Source organism: Phyllopteryx taeniolatus, chromosome 1 (assembly GCF_024500385.1).
Source record: "Phyllopteryx taeniolatus isolate TA_2022b chromosome 1, UOR_Ptae_1.2, whole genome shotgun sequence".
Lineage (NCBI taxonomy): Eukaryota > Metazoa > Chordata > Actinopteri > Syngnathiformes > Syngnathidae > Phyllopteryx > Phyllopteryx taeniolatus.
Window position 1 is genome coordinate 21,323,178 of NC_084502.1, and position 15,507 is coordinate 21,338,684.

The following is a 15,507-nucleotide window of genomic DNA, read 5'->3' on the forward strand; positions in this document are numbered from 1 at the left end:
TCTACACCTTCATTGGAGTCCAGCTGTGTTTGATTATACTGATTGGACTTGATTAGGAAAGCCACACACCTGTCTATATAAGACCTTACAGCTCACAGTGTATGTCAGAGCACCAGGCACTGCTCATCACCTGTCCATACAGTCCCAACAGTGAAGCATGGTGGTGGCAGCATCATGCTCTGTTTTTTTTTTTTTTTTTTTCTTTCTTCAGCTGCAGGGACGACTTGTTGCAATCGAAGAAAAGATTCATGCGGCCAAGTACAGGGATATCCTGGACGAAAACCTTCTCCAGAGTGCTGAGGACCTCAGACTCGGCCGAAGGTTCACCTTCATAAAAGACAATGAAGGTCCTTCATAAAAGGACAATGAAGTAAAGTGCTTAAATTCAGAATGCACACAGCTAAAATAAAGCAGGAGTGGCTTCAGAACAACTCTGTGACTGTTTTTGAATGGCCCAGCCAGGCACCTGACTTAAACCCAATTGAGCATCTCTGGAAAGACTTGAAAATGGCTGCCCACCAACGTTCACCATCCAACCTGACAGAACTGGAGAGGATTTGCGAGGAGGAATGGCAGATGATCCCCAAATCCAGGTGTGAAAAACTTGTTACATAATTCCCCAAAAGACTCATGGCTGTCTTAGCTCAAAAGGGTGCTTCTACTAAATACTGAGCAAAGGGTCTGAATACTTATGGCTGTGTGATATTTCAGTTTTTCTTTTCTGCAGAAATTTCAACAATTCCGTTATTTTCTGTCAATATGGGGTGCTGTGTGTCCATTAAATTGGAAAAAAATTAACTTAAATGATTTTAGCAAATGGCTGCAATATAACAAAGAGTGAAAATTTTAAGGGGGTCTGAATACTTTCCGTACCCACTGTATGTGTGTGATTACCTGTGTATGGAGTATACTGTATATCCATAGATATTAGGGATGTAACAATGTATATATCTCAAGGTTCGGTTTTGTCACGATATTAATCTCACGGTACAGTAATTATTGCGATATCTTGGGAAAGCTCATGGTATTGCAAGAAGACTCATGGTAATTCCAGGAAGGTTCACGGTACAGGTGGGGCAAAGAGGCGCAGGAGAACCGAAAAACCTCTCTTTGTCTTGACACTTGCTGAGTCCTTCTCAATGTTTTGGTAGTTTGTCCATTTTGTGAAAAAGACAGCTTCAAATCATATATTACCATTCACTTCTATCCCCGTCCGTCCAATGTTAACATTCATATACTCTAGCTCCAGAACAGTATTATTGTTGCAGCAGTAATCTATGATCACAGTAACAACAATCCCAATAAGGAAACTGGGAATACCATAATTTCTCGTGTATAATGCCCATTTTTTCCTCCCAAAAAAATGGTCAACAGTCAATAGTGCACAATATACATATGTATAGGGCAAATTTGTAAAAAAATTTACATTGTATAAATGTATGCCACCATCTAGTGGTTATAAAAAAGCTGTACACGTTCATCCCAAAACGCCACTGCCCCCTAGAGGTTATGAGAAAGGTGTACACTTTCATTCTAATATGCCACCGCCACTAGTGGTTATAAAAAAAGTGTAGCCTACACTTTCATTCGAATATGACAGGGGTGTATGTATGACTGCATATATGTACAGTTGTGCTCATAAGTTTACATATCCTGGCAGAATTTGTGAATTTTTTTTAACTATGACTGAACAAAAACTTATTAATTTATTTATGGTTATGTATTGTGTAATGATAATGCTTTTCTGAAATGCTTGACCTTTTAATTTGAATCCGATTAAAATAAAATTTTATGTATTTCGCCTGGTCCTTCATGTTTTCTTGAAAGAACAGTACCTTTCTTACTAATTCTGCCTGGGTAATCAAATATATGAGCACAACTGTGTGTTTTCTAATTTACTACATAAAAGTAGGGCTGTGAATTTCAAAATAACAGCAAGTAAATGAAAAAACGTATTACGTGTTTAAGTAAAGTGCTTAAATTCAGAATAATTCTTTGAAAAAAAATTAACAAAATACAGATCATACTTCATGTTTTGATCATATGGGTAGAAGCAAAATCCATCCATCCATCCATTTTCTGAGCCGCTTCTCCTCAATAGAGTTGCGGGCGTGCTGGAGCCTATCCCAGCTATCATCGGGCAGGAGGCGGGGTACACCCTGAACTGGTTGCCAGCCAATCGCAGGGGACATACAAACAAACAACCATTCCCACGCACAGTCACACCTACGGGTAATTTAAAGTCTTCAATTAATGCATGTTTTTGGGATGTGGGAGGAAACCGGAGTGCCCGGAGAAAACCCACGCAGCCACGGGGAGAACATGCAAACTCCACACAGGCGGGGCCGGGGATTGAACCCGGGTCCTCAGAACTGTGAGGCTGACGCTCTAACCAGTCGGCCGCAAGAAGCAAAATCATGCATTGTAAAAATGCATTACACATGGGTAGAAGGGTTTTCCAGAATTTTGAGGTCAATTTTGGGGGTGTGTATTATACATGGATGTGCATTATACATGAGAAATTACAGTAACCTTTTACAGGTTAAATAAAAAATTGAGGCCTTTTTATGTTCTATATTGATAGCAAGTTACAACATAATTTCAATGTCCATGCATTGCTTTTCATGGCCACCACGTAGGCATGTCAGTTACCCAGGCTGGTGCTATATACAACCCCAATTCCAATGAAGTTGGGACGTTAAACATAAATGAAACCAGAATACAATGATTTGCAAATCATGTTTAACCTATATTTAATTGAATACACTAGAAAGACAAGATATTTAATGTTCAAACTGATACACTTCATTGTTTTTGGCAAATAATTATGAACTTAGAATTTTATGGCTGCAACACGTTCATTGGTCTGGACTGCAGACAGGCCAGTCTAGTAGCCGCACACTTTTACTACGAAGCCACACTGTTGTAACACGTACAGAATGTGGTTTGGCATTGTCTTGCTGAAATAAGCAGGGGCGTCCATGAAAAAGAGTTTGTATGCATGTACTTTTCAGCATTAATGGTTCCTTCACAGATGTGTAAGTTACCCATGACATTGGCACTAACACAGCCCCATACCATCACAGATGCTGGCTTTTGAACTTTGCGTCCATAGCAGTCCGGATGGTTCTTTTCCTCTTTGGCCCGGAGGACACGATGTCTACAATTTCCAAAAACAATTTGAAATGTGGACCACAGAACACTTTTCCACTTTGCATCAGTCCATCTTAGATGCGCTCAGGCCCAGAGAAGCCGGCGGCGTTTCTGGGTGTTTTGCTTTGCATAGTAGAGTTTCAAGTTGCACTTACGGATGTAGCACCGAACTGTATTTACTGACATTGGTTGTCTGAAGTGTTCCTGAGCCCATGTGGTGATATCCTTTACACATTGATGTCGGTTTTTGATGCAGTGCCACCTGAGTGATCGAAGGTCACGGGCATTCAATGTTGGTTTTCGGCCTTGCCACTTACGTGCAGTGATTTCTCCAGATTCTCTGTACTTTTTGATGATGATATGGACCGTAGCTGATGAAATCCCTAAATTCCTTGCAATTGTACGTTGAGGAACATTGTCCTTAAACTGTTCGACTATTTTCTCACGCACTTGTTCACAAAGAGGTGAACCTTGCCGCATCTTTGCTTGTGAATTACTGAGCAATTCAGGGAAGCTCCTTTTATACCCAATCATGGCACCCACCAGTTCCCAATTAGCCTGTTCACCTGTGGGATGTTCCAAACAGGCGTTTGGTGAGCATTCCTCAACTTTCTCAGTCTTTTTTTTCCACCTGTCCCAGCTTTTTTGGAATGTGTTGCCACCATAAAATTCTAAGTTAATGATTATTTGCTAAAAACAATAAAGTTGATCAGTTTGAACATTAAATATTTTGTCTTTGTAGTGTATTCACTTAAATATAGGTTGAACATGATTTCCAAATCATTGTATTGTTTTAATGTATGTTTAACACAACGTCCCAACTTCATTGGAATTGGGGTTGTATATATATTTATTTGTGGCACGGTGGACAACTGGTTAGGACAGCTGCCTCACAGTTCTGAGGACCGGTGTTCAAATCACGGCCCCGCCGGTGTGAAGTTTGCATGTTCTCCCTGTGCCTGGGTGGGGTTTCTCTGGCCACTCTGGTTTCCTCCCACATCCCAAAAACATACGTGGTAGGTTGATTGAAGACTCTAAATTGCCCGTAGGTGTGAATGACTGGAGATTGGTTCAGGTTGTACCCTGCCTCCCGCCCGAAGAGGGCTGGGATAGGCTCCACCAGCCCGCGACCCAAGTGAGGATAAGCGGTAAATGGATGGATATATATATCTCAAACCCCCCACTCCCAGGTCAATCATTCCCCTCAGGCGATAGGTTGGAGCGAGACAAAGGGGGAGGGGAGCAAGGGAAAGCAAGTACAAAACCAGGAAGAGGCAGAGGTGGTGCTTGCTAGTGGGGGGCCGTGAAAGTGAGAGGAATAAAAGGAGAAAAAAAACAAAGATGAGAGACAGACAGTGGAACATGTCGAGTAGCCGATCTAGTGTCGTGAAGATACAGTAGATGAATGAGGTCAGGGTCACCCCTGAGAATAGAGGCGAGGAGGGGACTGAAGTGTTGTAGCATTGTAGAAAAAGAGAGAAAAGAAGGTAAGAGAGTGAAAGGAGGAGGAAAAACGTGCGAGGAGTAACAATTTTTAGTTGTGAGGTATTAATCTACAACTGTCCTGTTGAGAGCTGCCCCTAATATTTTGGCCCTCTCCTGTAGCTAAATAACCTAACAAAAACCTATTTTCTTTTAACTTTTTAACTACGCTCGGCATCATGTCAAATCGCGCTGACTATCTCTCAGCACACACACAATGAATGGGAAAGTCAAGCGCAGTGTGAAAACTCCCCGCTCAGCCTGAAATACACTTCTCAGCACTCTTCGTGGAACTAGAAAGCTCACGAATGAGTATAATCCTTGAGATCCTGCCGTGAAATTAGTATGCGATATTCCCCTTCCCTTGTGCTGCTATGTCACCTCCTTCTCAAAATAAAAAAAGTTACAGCTTTCTTTTCTAACAATGACAAATACATATTTCGGTCCACTCAGCGGGGAAAGCCTCCCGACTTCCTTCTATGCTGTTACTTGACCACTTTCAAATATGGGATGGCCGCACCCCCTTTGCCGTCATCGTTTCGCTTTGACGCGTGGGCCTTTCACCCTGAGCAAGTGCAGTGGATATATACAGTTGATATAATACTGGAGAAGTGGATGCAGACTTCCAGTCATGCCTAGCGACATGTTGTACATGCAGTAATTATGTGTCAATCGTAATGTTCGATGTTTTTTGTGTTTCCCCATAATAATAGTTGCCTGTGTGTTTTACCCACCTTTTGGTTTTCATTTTTGTTGTGTTGTTGTACTGTAAGTGTAGGTTGTGCTCTGTGTAGTAACTCTTTGCTTGTTTTTATTGTGCGGCAAGCACGTAGTTAGTGCGCATGAGCTGCTGATGTATATGAGGGACACTAAGTAACCTGACTTGTTCCGGTGCCTCTCTACATAGCCACAATATATCAAGTCAGCATGTGATACGCCATACGCAATGTAACACAAGTCTTACCACGATACTGCAGAGTAACTTTATCGAGGTGGACCTCAAGGGTGTCCAGACACAGTGTTACGGGGTACTGGCCCCCATGGTCTCCCCTACAACTGCCACTGCTGCCGAATGCACTGAAGCCATGCTCAACTGTCAATCAAATAAATACCTCTACTATGACCTGGAAAAATGGATGCAACTTGCTCAAGCATCTTTCTTATACCTACTCATAACTATATGCATGAACCGCAAAAATATGAGCTTAAAGCCTATGATGGCTGGCATATTTGCCACGGGTCGTCACGGAGCTTTTCCTCACCGCGAAAACGAGGTGTTCAGAAGCGGCTGCACCAGTGTTAAGCCCCTGCCCACACACTGGCTGTCAAGTCTGACTTTTCCCCCACTTCTCACTCGTTCATCTCTCTGTGCGTGACAGTCGCACTCATCACTAAATCTCACATACTCACTCTTCAGTCTTTTTCTGTGTGACATGCGCACACTCACAGCCGACAACGAGGCGCTCTAAAGCGGCCACATCAGCCCGAAGCCTCAGTCCACACACTGGCTTTCGAGTCTGATTTTAAAAAAAAATAAAAAATAAAAATAAATAAATAAATAAAAATAAACCCCACCGACTCGCTCTTCCATCTTTCTCTGTGTGACATATGCCCACTCACGAGGCATTCTGAAGCGGCCACGCCAGCGGACTAGGGGGCGACTCATGCTGAACTCCGAATTGTGTCACACTGAGCTGTTTTAGCCTCACCCAAAAAATCAGGAACCTGAAAAGGTGAAAAACTGTTTAAAGCTGTATCTCCACAAGTGGGCACTATATAGTTATGTCTTTGCACGTTTTCAGCAATGATCTTCAAATAAATGTATACTGTATTAAGAAACACATTTCTGAATTCACTTAACAGGATCATTAATACCACGTTCCAATTATTGAACCCATCATTACTATAGAAAAATGCAAACTAACAGCACTCAACTGTGCCATGTACATCACCAGGAGCACTTCAGGATCTATCTAATAAAATGACAACATTACAAAACCATACCACGTTAAAATGAAATACATCATACTCACCAGAGATGCTATATTAATGTGTGCAGCTCAATACAGACATGTTTTGTCAGTCGAACTTGCTCTGACCAACCTATGAAGATGAAAGGGACAAGGAAAAGAAAAAATCGGGGCTGGAGGGCCAAGGATTGGGTGAGGTGGGGGAGTTTGGGCAGCCGGAGCAAAGCCTGCGTTCTCAATGAATGGAATAAATTGAGAACTTAATTAAATGAAATCATTTAAATTACGATTCCATGTATTCCTAATTGCCTTCGACTGCCTTGGTGTGTTCAAGGCCAAACTGCTTGTTTTGGAGATGCTATTCTCTGCCCTTGGGAGGAATTAGTTTGAAATTATTAGCTGTTTTAGAAACATAATGAGGACAACAAACACACCGTCATGTATATTTCACTTTATTTTTTAAATGTAAAATTTGACCTCTAGAATCAAAAGCAAAGGCAGTTTTATTTATTTGTATTTTTTTCATCAATTTTTGGTGGCTAATGTTCGACGGCAGTGCAGCTTGAAGAAGTCTGGCAGTCTGTTTGTTTTTTGTAACGGCACAAACCCTCCCGGCCTAATCTGCAGCAGATGTTCTGCTGTACATACACTCGCTTCATCAGCCAAATGTAACCGACCACTCATGACTGCGTCAGTGCAGTAAGATCAAAAACAGATACAGGATCAGGCACACTCGCTGGGTCCACCAGGCCATTTTGAACCTTTTTGACCCCTAATGGCATATGTGTGCGTGTGTGCATGTCTAGCTATGTGCATATGAGTCAAAATTAGCTGAAGTCGGCATGCTTCAGAAGTTGTATCATTTGCAGTCATTCTGAGAATTAAATCCATGACAGTGGACCTAAAGGCTACTTCCATGACATACTGTGACTCTTAAACGGGTAGGGAGGGAGGACCAAGGCAGAAGACACTGTCAGACACCCTTTGCAACTCTGAAAGTAAGATTTTTTTGTATTTTTTTGGGTAAATGACCACAGCTACTTCTAATACCACTATAGAATTTTTTTCTTCTTTTGAAATGATTCCTCAACTCCCCATTAATTGCCCACATGCTCCCATGTTGATAAAAGAAAACCAAACCCAGAATGCACATGTCTGGAAACAATGAGTCCCAGCCCTGAAACAATGAGTCCCTGCAATTTATCATCATGGAGTACAGATACAGTAATCCCCCGCTGTATGACGGTTGTTGCTTTGCGGTCCCACTATATTGCAAATTTTTATTTGTACAATTTGTACAATATTTTTATGTTATCCATTGCATTGTTATCCAGCCTTGCACAATAGCAATTATCCATCCATCCATTTTCTGAGCCGCTTCTCCTCACTAGGGTCTCGGGCGTGCTGGAGCCTATCCCAGCTATCATCGGGCAGGAGGCGGGGTACACCCTGAACTGGTTGCCAACCAATCGCAGGGCACATTCAAACAAACAACCATTCGCACTCACATTCACACCTACGGGCAATTTAGAGTCTTCAATTAACCTTGCATGCCTGTTTTTGGGATGTGGGAGGAAACCGGAATGCCCGGAGAAAACCCACGCAGGCACGGGGAGAACATGCAAACTCCACACAGGCGGGGCTGGAGATTGAACCCCGGTCCTCAGAATTGTGAGGCAGACGCTCTAACCAGTCGTCCACCGTGCCGCCACAATAGCGATTCATTTTTTTCTTTTTTTTTTAGGAGGATACATTTTCCGGCGGCACGGTGGAAGACTGGTTAGCACGTCTGGTTTACAGTTCTCAGGACTGGGGTTCAAATCCTGGCCTTGCCTGTGTGGAGTTTGCATCCTCTCCTCATACCTGCGTGGGTTTTCTCCGGGTACTCTGGTTTCCTCCCACATTCCAAAAACATGCGTGGTAGGTTGACTGAAGACTTTAAATTGCCTTTAGGTGTGAAAGTGAGTGCGAATGGTTGTTTGTTTCTATGTGCCCTCCGATTGGGTGGTGACCAGTTCTGGGTGTACCCCGCCTCCCACCTGTAGATAGCTGGGATAGGCTCCAGCACGCCCGCGACCCTAGTGAGGATAAGCGGTACAGAAAATGGATGGATGGATACATTTTCCCAAAAACTATCACCATAAACGACAGTATCGTTATTTTTTTTTTATTCCACTGATATAATATTATAGAGCATAATAATTCAAGTACTGTACATCCTTTTTTAAAAACAATTAACTTTCAATTCTAAAGAACATTGAACGTTGGCATTGTAATGTAGAACAATAAATAAAATATCTATCTAAATTACAAATATAAATAAATAAGACTCAGTCTCTGTTCATAAAAATACTTAAACAAATATTTAACATTTGGCACAGGTATAGCGTAATTAAGCCACTAAAGAGCCCCAAAAAATGTCTTAAAGCCTGCCAAATTTTAATGAATTAAAAAAAACAAAGAAAACATGTATGTACTCAAAATCATTTGGGCTTTGCCACTTTTTTCAGATGCCATACATTTTAATATCAGTTAGTTTTTATTTTTATTTATTGCATGAAGGTTGACATGTTATGTACTGTATAATTTCGGCAGCCTCTTGGCTTTTGAAAAATATATTTAATCTCTCAATTAGCTTTTACTTGGTTAAATAATGGATAAATAAAATGTAAAATAAGGCCCACCCTCGAGGTGCTGGAGTGTGATGTGAGACCTTTACCTGTCAATCAAATGACACTGAAAATGTGTTCACTGAAGTCAACTACTGCCTGAATATTGATAACGTGTGCCGTTGTGCTTATGGTTTATAAACAGTTAACGTTCCCATATGTATGTGTGTGTGTGTGTGTGTGTTATATGGGGAACACACAAACAACTCCGAGCGGCATGGCCGGTGTTACCACAACAATAAAAATGTATCGAGTCCAGAAAGAATTCCCATGACCATTGCATGGAAAGATAACCTCCCCTACTCTGCCACTGATTGCACCAAGACAGGATTCGTACATCTGATTCGCTGTGTGTGGAAGCTCTCTACAAACACACACACATACTTAGGGCAGGTCTTAAACCACGCATCTACGGACGCAGATTAAATATGCTTCTTGCGCCCCTGCTAATTTTTGTACGTCTGTACAACCTGTATATTTCTGAAAACTGATTCACTGACAATGATGGACATTACTGCCACATACAGGATGTTGTTGTTTGGCATGTCGTAATGTATCGTGTCATTGGTACTGGACACTGAATACCACTGGCGGAAGGTCTAAGTTTTTACGTGAACGTAAACATTTAAAGCAGTATTGGTGAGTCTCTTGTATCAAATAATTAAGTCAAACTTTCTTGGCAAATAGAAATGACTGAGGTAAATAGCACATCGTTAGTCCTTGAAAGGTGGTAAACTGGTTAGAATTGAGGCTTCCTTTTGTTCTCTTTGCATTCGGGGTATATAATCACCTTCCTTGAAAGGCTTTTTACTATCATATGATAATCTTTTTTGGATGCTCAGCAGTCCTGCTGACTGCACTTAAGATAAGTGGCGTCAAACTGGAATATAAAAATTTAAATGTGGCAGAACGCTTGGCAGTGTGCAGATATCCATAAGGAATACAAGATGAGAACATTCCTAATGTTGAGCATTAATGCACATGTCAAGGCCGTGTTCACTATTTTAGCGATTACGTTCAGAGGTCTCGTACGCCACTGAGAGACTTCTGGGATTAACTCCAATTATGCTGTCAAGCCAGTGCTTGCCTTGAATTCTACAGTAGTTTAACTGACTGCTTGAAGTGCTTTAATAGGCTGAAGTTTGCATTAATCGCGTGTGCTTCACTCCCAAGAAAAAAGCTGAAGGTCACAGTGTCGTACTGTGACAATGATGTTACAATCCAATACAGTTGTACCTTTTAAAATATACTTTTATACCTCTTGTTTTGTCCTTTAATACAGCGACGGAAGTACAGTTACATTTTTGGGGACATGACTCCAATTCTAATGTACTTAAAATGAAATATTGAACTGTAATAGTGAGACCATTTGCTGGCCTCAATATAGATCCAATTTCTGTGAATGTGTGAATTCAGACTTGTCTGGTGCCAACCAGACAGACTGTGTGACAGCCGAGGCTCTCTTCAAACAAAGATGTGCTTTTTAAACATGGATGGATGCAGTTTGACTTGAGTCCAATCCGAGAGAGACATCCCAATTGGATCCAGTCATGAATGTTGTCAAATCACAGATTGGATTTAGAGCTTGATTACCTTTTTTTGTTCTTATCCAGGGAATGCCATCAGTGCATTACTTGGCTACAACCAGCAGAGGTGCTGTTGATTAAGTCTAAACTACTTTGCTGTCTAAATGTACGGTCCCCAACTATTTGGTACTGGGATGCAGAGAGACAGAACATTTTTTTGTTTTTTTATAATCATAAGAATCTGAATTTGTTTTTTTATTTGAAAATATAAAATGCATCATAATACAAAAACATCCGCCTGTAATCACTAAAACATTATACCTGTCATTTTTCAGAAACGTTCTTGTATTTTGCATTACAGTGACAAGATTTACTTTACTTTATCTTGCAGCACAGAACATTATGAATTACCAGAGGTGTCAAAAGTACTGGTATTCAGTACTTAAGTAAAAGTACTGATACTTATGCAAAAAAAACTACTCTGGTAAAAGCAAAAGGACTGAAGCCACTCCTTTGCGGAAGTAAAAGTACAAAAGCACACACTTATAAATGTACTGAAGTAAAAAAAGTAAAAATTAAATTGATATTTTCCAGCCCAGTATTAAAATACGTATAAGGAGATTTTTGTATCTCTCTAGATCAGGGGTGGGCAAACCTTTTGCCTCAGGGGTCCCATTGACTTTTAAAATTTGTCAGGCGGTCCAAGCCAAGACCAGATGCTTACATGTCAAAAAAAAAAAAAAAAAGGCATTGTAGTGTTAATACTTAATTTACTTTTAATGAGAAGAGTGTTGTTTTGTTGATCACCTTTTTTTCCCCCCAGTGCATCAAACTGTGGTGTTAGTTTTGTTGTGGCAATTTTCAGAACACATCTGAGGTGTTCATCACTCAGCTAGGATCTGTAGGATGTTTTGTTGGTGTTCATCACACTAAAAATTGTTGGAAATTTGTCTGGGCTTTATGAAGCATAAAACTCATCCAGTTTGAGAGTTGAATTTCTCTTTTAAGACAGTATCACATTTGGAGATCAATCAGTTCCATCATCAGGGTGGTGCTGTTTCAGGGTCTTGTGTGACTGAATCTTGGATGGCAGTTTGTCAGATAAAGGTGTTTTGCTGAGCCTGCAAGCTTGATTTTAACCGTTGAGCCGTAGCCATCAGTTCCTGTGTTGATTGACCGTTAGCATCCTTGGTAGAAAAGTGACGGCTGATGTTATATTCCTCTGAAACCGCAATGGTTGCTTAACAAATTAGACATACAGCCTTTGACCGGACTTCAGTGAAAAAGTATTCAGTAGTCCATTCTATATTAAACAATCTGCACTCACTGTCGCCTTTTCTTTTCTTTGGCCCACTCATGGTTGAAGAAGGGTTCAGAGCAGTAGCAGAGTAAAAACAGAACAGCCAAACTCAAGTCAATGTATCACTGTACCTACTGCGCTACCTGGTGGAACCATTGAGTATTACAGGACAACCTGGTGGAACCACTGGGCATTACAGGACAAGGTCAAATGAATGCAGTCATGATTTTGATATGATTTGGGCGATTCTGTACAAATCTTTGGCGGGCCGGATTGAAAGGATCAATGGGCCAGCTGTGGCCCGCGGCCCATAGTTTGACCACCCCCTGCGCTAGATGATTGTTCCGCTTTCTCTGGAGGCAACAATGGACAAAACAAAAATAAAACGGGTAGGTTGACATAAAAAGATGAGCATTTATTTGTATTATTAAAATAAAGTTATATGCAAAATAATTACTTTAAAATAAAACAAGCTAGATTTGGTTCAAAAACATTTGCCCACTGAAATAAATGTTTGAAATATTATGTTAATGCTCAAACGTGACATTTACTGCCAGCAAGGAAGCTTTATATATATATATATATATATATATATATATATATAAAAAACTCATGGTTCACCCAAAGCATTGCAGGCACTTTAATAATATACTGGTAACAATAATATCATAAGGTACTTAAGATAAATAACTGGGTGTGGTGAAGGCAACGTCCAGGGCAATGTATGTATGAAAAAAAAACCAACTTGCTAATTTCTAAACTGTTTTTCTCAACGAGTTTTTTAAATTTAATTTTCTTTGTCAACGTCGAAGCATGTTCTATCAATACAGAACATTTGAGAAAAATAAGCCCAAAATTATTCATACCTAAGAATTTGAAAGGTTATTGCCAGCAAAGATGATGTTTTGCTTTCCATGAAAAAACTAACATCTGTCCGTGCCATAAATAGGAAAAATATTTTGATCCAACTAAAGGAGAGCAATACAGGAAGACAAATAAATGTATTACTAAAAATACAGAAATATAAAGTGATTTTCATCCAAATCCTTAACAGAAACACCTCAGGACAACATCTGAGTACTACAAATTGTATATTTTTTTTATGCTTGCAATGCAAAAAATTTTATGAAAAGCTCGCAATCACTTGAAGTTAGGCAGCACAGGCATATCAAGCCTAAATGTCAAGTAACACTGAACATGCAGCTCTCCGGGAAATCACAACAGGTTGAAGATCATTGATGCACATTTCAAGTAAAAACATTTTTGTTACCTGAGTTCCACTAGTCTCGGCAGGTGCATTGACGCATTCCTTTACGACCGAAACGTCCCTAAATGTTCGCCGTTGGCCAAAATCCACGCTATACGGAAGGGACATTCATTTTGCTCTTCATAGTTCTCGCCACAGAGTTCGGCGGACATGTTTGGTTGAACATACGCGTTTCATTTGAAAGAGCTGCTTAATGTTAATACAGTCACGGTCTTGCAACATATGACACACCACAGCTTTTTAACTGGCTTCTGGAAGAATGGAAAAGTACTGGTCCATCCATTCATTTAAAAACGTCAACAACAACAACAAAAACAACTTCTCTTTTCTGAGTTAACTTTACTTTTGAACAGGGAATAATGCGTCCCGCTTCTTCGAGTCCTCAAATCTTTTCCGGTAAACAAACTGTTTGATTGGCTCATTGTGGTCACGTGATTCAGAGAATTACCATCATATTGAATATAGAAAGTCTGTTACAGCGGCGTACGTGAGGGAAAAAATAAAATAAAATAAAACGGCCGGGTAAAGATGCCTGCCATTTGAAGATACCCTTTTCATAGGAATTAAGGTATGTTTTTAAAAGACGCTGGAACAAGTCGGCTGTTTTACCACGCCGTCGTTTACTCCGTGTCGTCGCTAACCTTAGAAGGTTAAAAAGGTAACAAGCTAAATTTTCAAATGTAAATCGGAGAGTACAAATATTTGTGTTAAAAAGTAAGTACTTAAAGTAAAAAATTGCCAGGAAAATAAATACTCAAGTAAAGTACAGATAATTGACAAATCTACTTAAGTACAGTAACTTGTTCGTTGACACCTCTGCAAATTACACATGCAAAAAATACAGTGCTACACTTTTCCTTGATGATAAATTGCCATCCTAAACGCAAACAGACAAGTGCTTATTATTTAACTTTTGTGGTGAAATGGCACCATCTAAATAACATTGTACAATTGGATGGAGGAAAAGGGAGTTACTGAAATTTAAAATATCTCTCCTTTCTTTTGTGTTTTTCCCCACTTTCATCATAATTACTGTTGTGTATTGAGGTGATTATGGTGTAGTTTTGCTAAATGGAGTCTGATTGATGCCTGTGAAATTGCGTGAGTAAATTTGCCATTCTAGTATTTATCATGCAGATGTCAATGTAAAATGTGAAGGCAAAGCTTTGAAAAGTTTTGTGGATAGAGGACGCTTTGCATTCTATTGTTACAAAGTAAACTGAAAGGTATACAGGACATCCGCATCTTACAGACCATTCTTCAGAAGCGTAGGTCTGCTTAAACATTACAGATATGGCAGTTAAAGGTTTATCTATATTGCTGGTATCAAATAATTTTGACTTGGTGATGAACGCATTATTTATTGATCCTGAAAAAAACTCATCATTTCAAGATCACACACTTCTGGAAATATTAGGACAAAATGTCATTATTTTTAAATATAAAATGTTTGTTTGTTTAAAGTCCAAGATGACTTTCATAGATTTATGGCTTCTTCGGTTACATTCATGTTGTGATAGATTGTGGATGGTTCACCTTTCGATCTATCAATTACTGCATAATTATTGTATTGTTTTCAAATATTGCAATATTATCGTGACCTTCATAGCTACTGTGAAATTCCTAACCCGTACTTTGAAATAGGACAATAATGTTTGTGTAATAAAAGTTTCCGTGAAAATGTAAAAGAGGCTAACAAGCTCAGATATTTATAGCAGCATAATTTCGGCTCCTCTAATATCATCCACCCCTTTCATCACTTAGCCAGCCAACGTTTGTTATGCTTTGTTCAGTCTTGTTTCTAACTTTCTCCCTCTCTTCCATGCCGGTTTTATTCTTACCCCAGAGTTGATCTGCTCGCCCCTTCATCCCCCTTTCACACTCAGGCTTTTTCAACCTCTCGCTCTTTTTATTCTGTGATTTAGGTCAGCGGCTGAGTAAAAGACGACACACATCTGGCCTATAAAGCGCTCCGTCCTCCTCCCCTCCCTTTCCTCACTAACAGCAGTCACAGTTTGGGTGTTTACACTTTGTTAATGATGTGTGTCTGTGCTGATCAACAAACCACCAAGCTCCACTGGTGCTGCCATCTTTATTCTCCTGCCTCCTCTTATCTTTATGCCTGATACATTCTCCATCT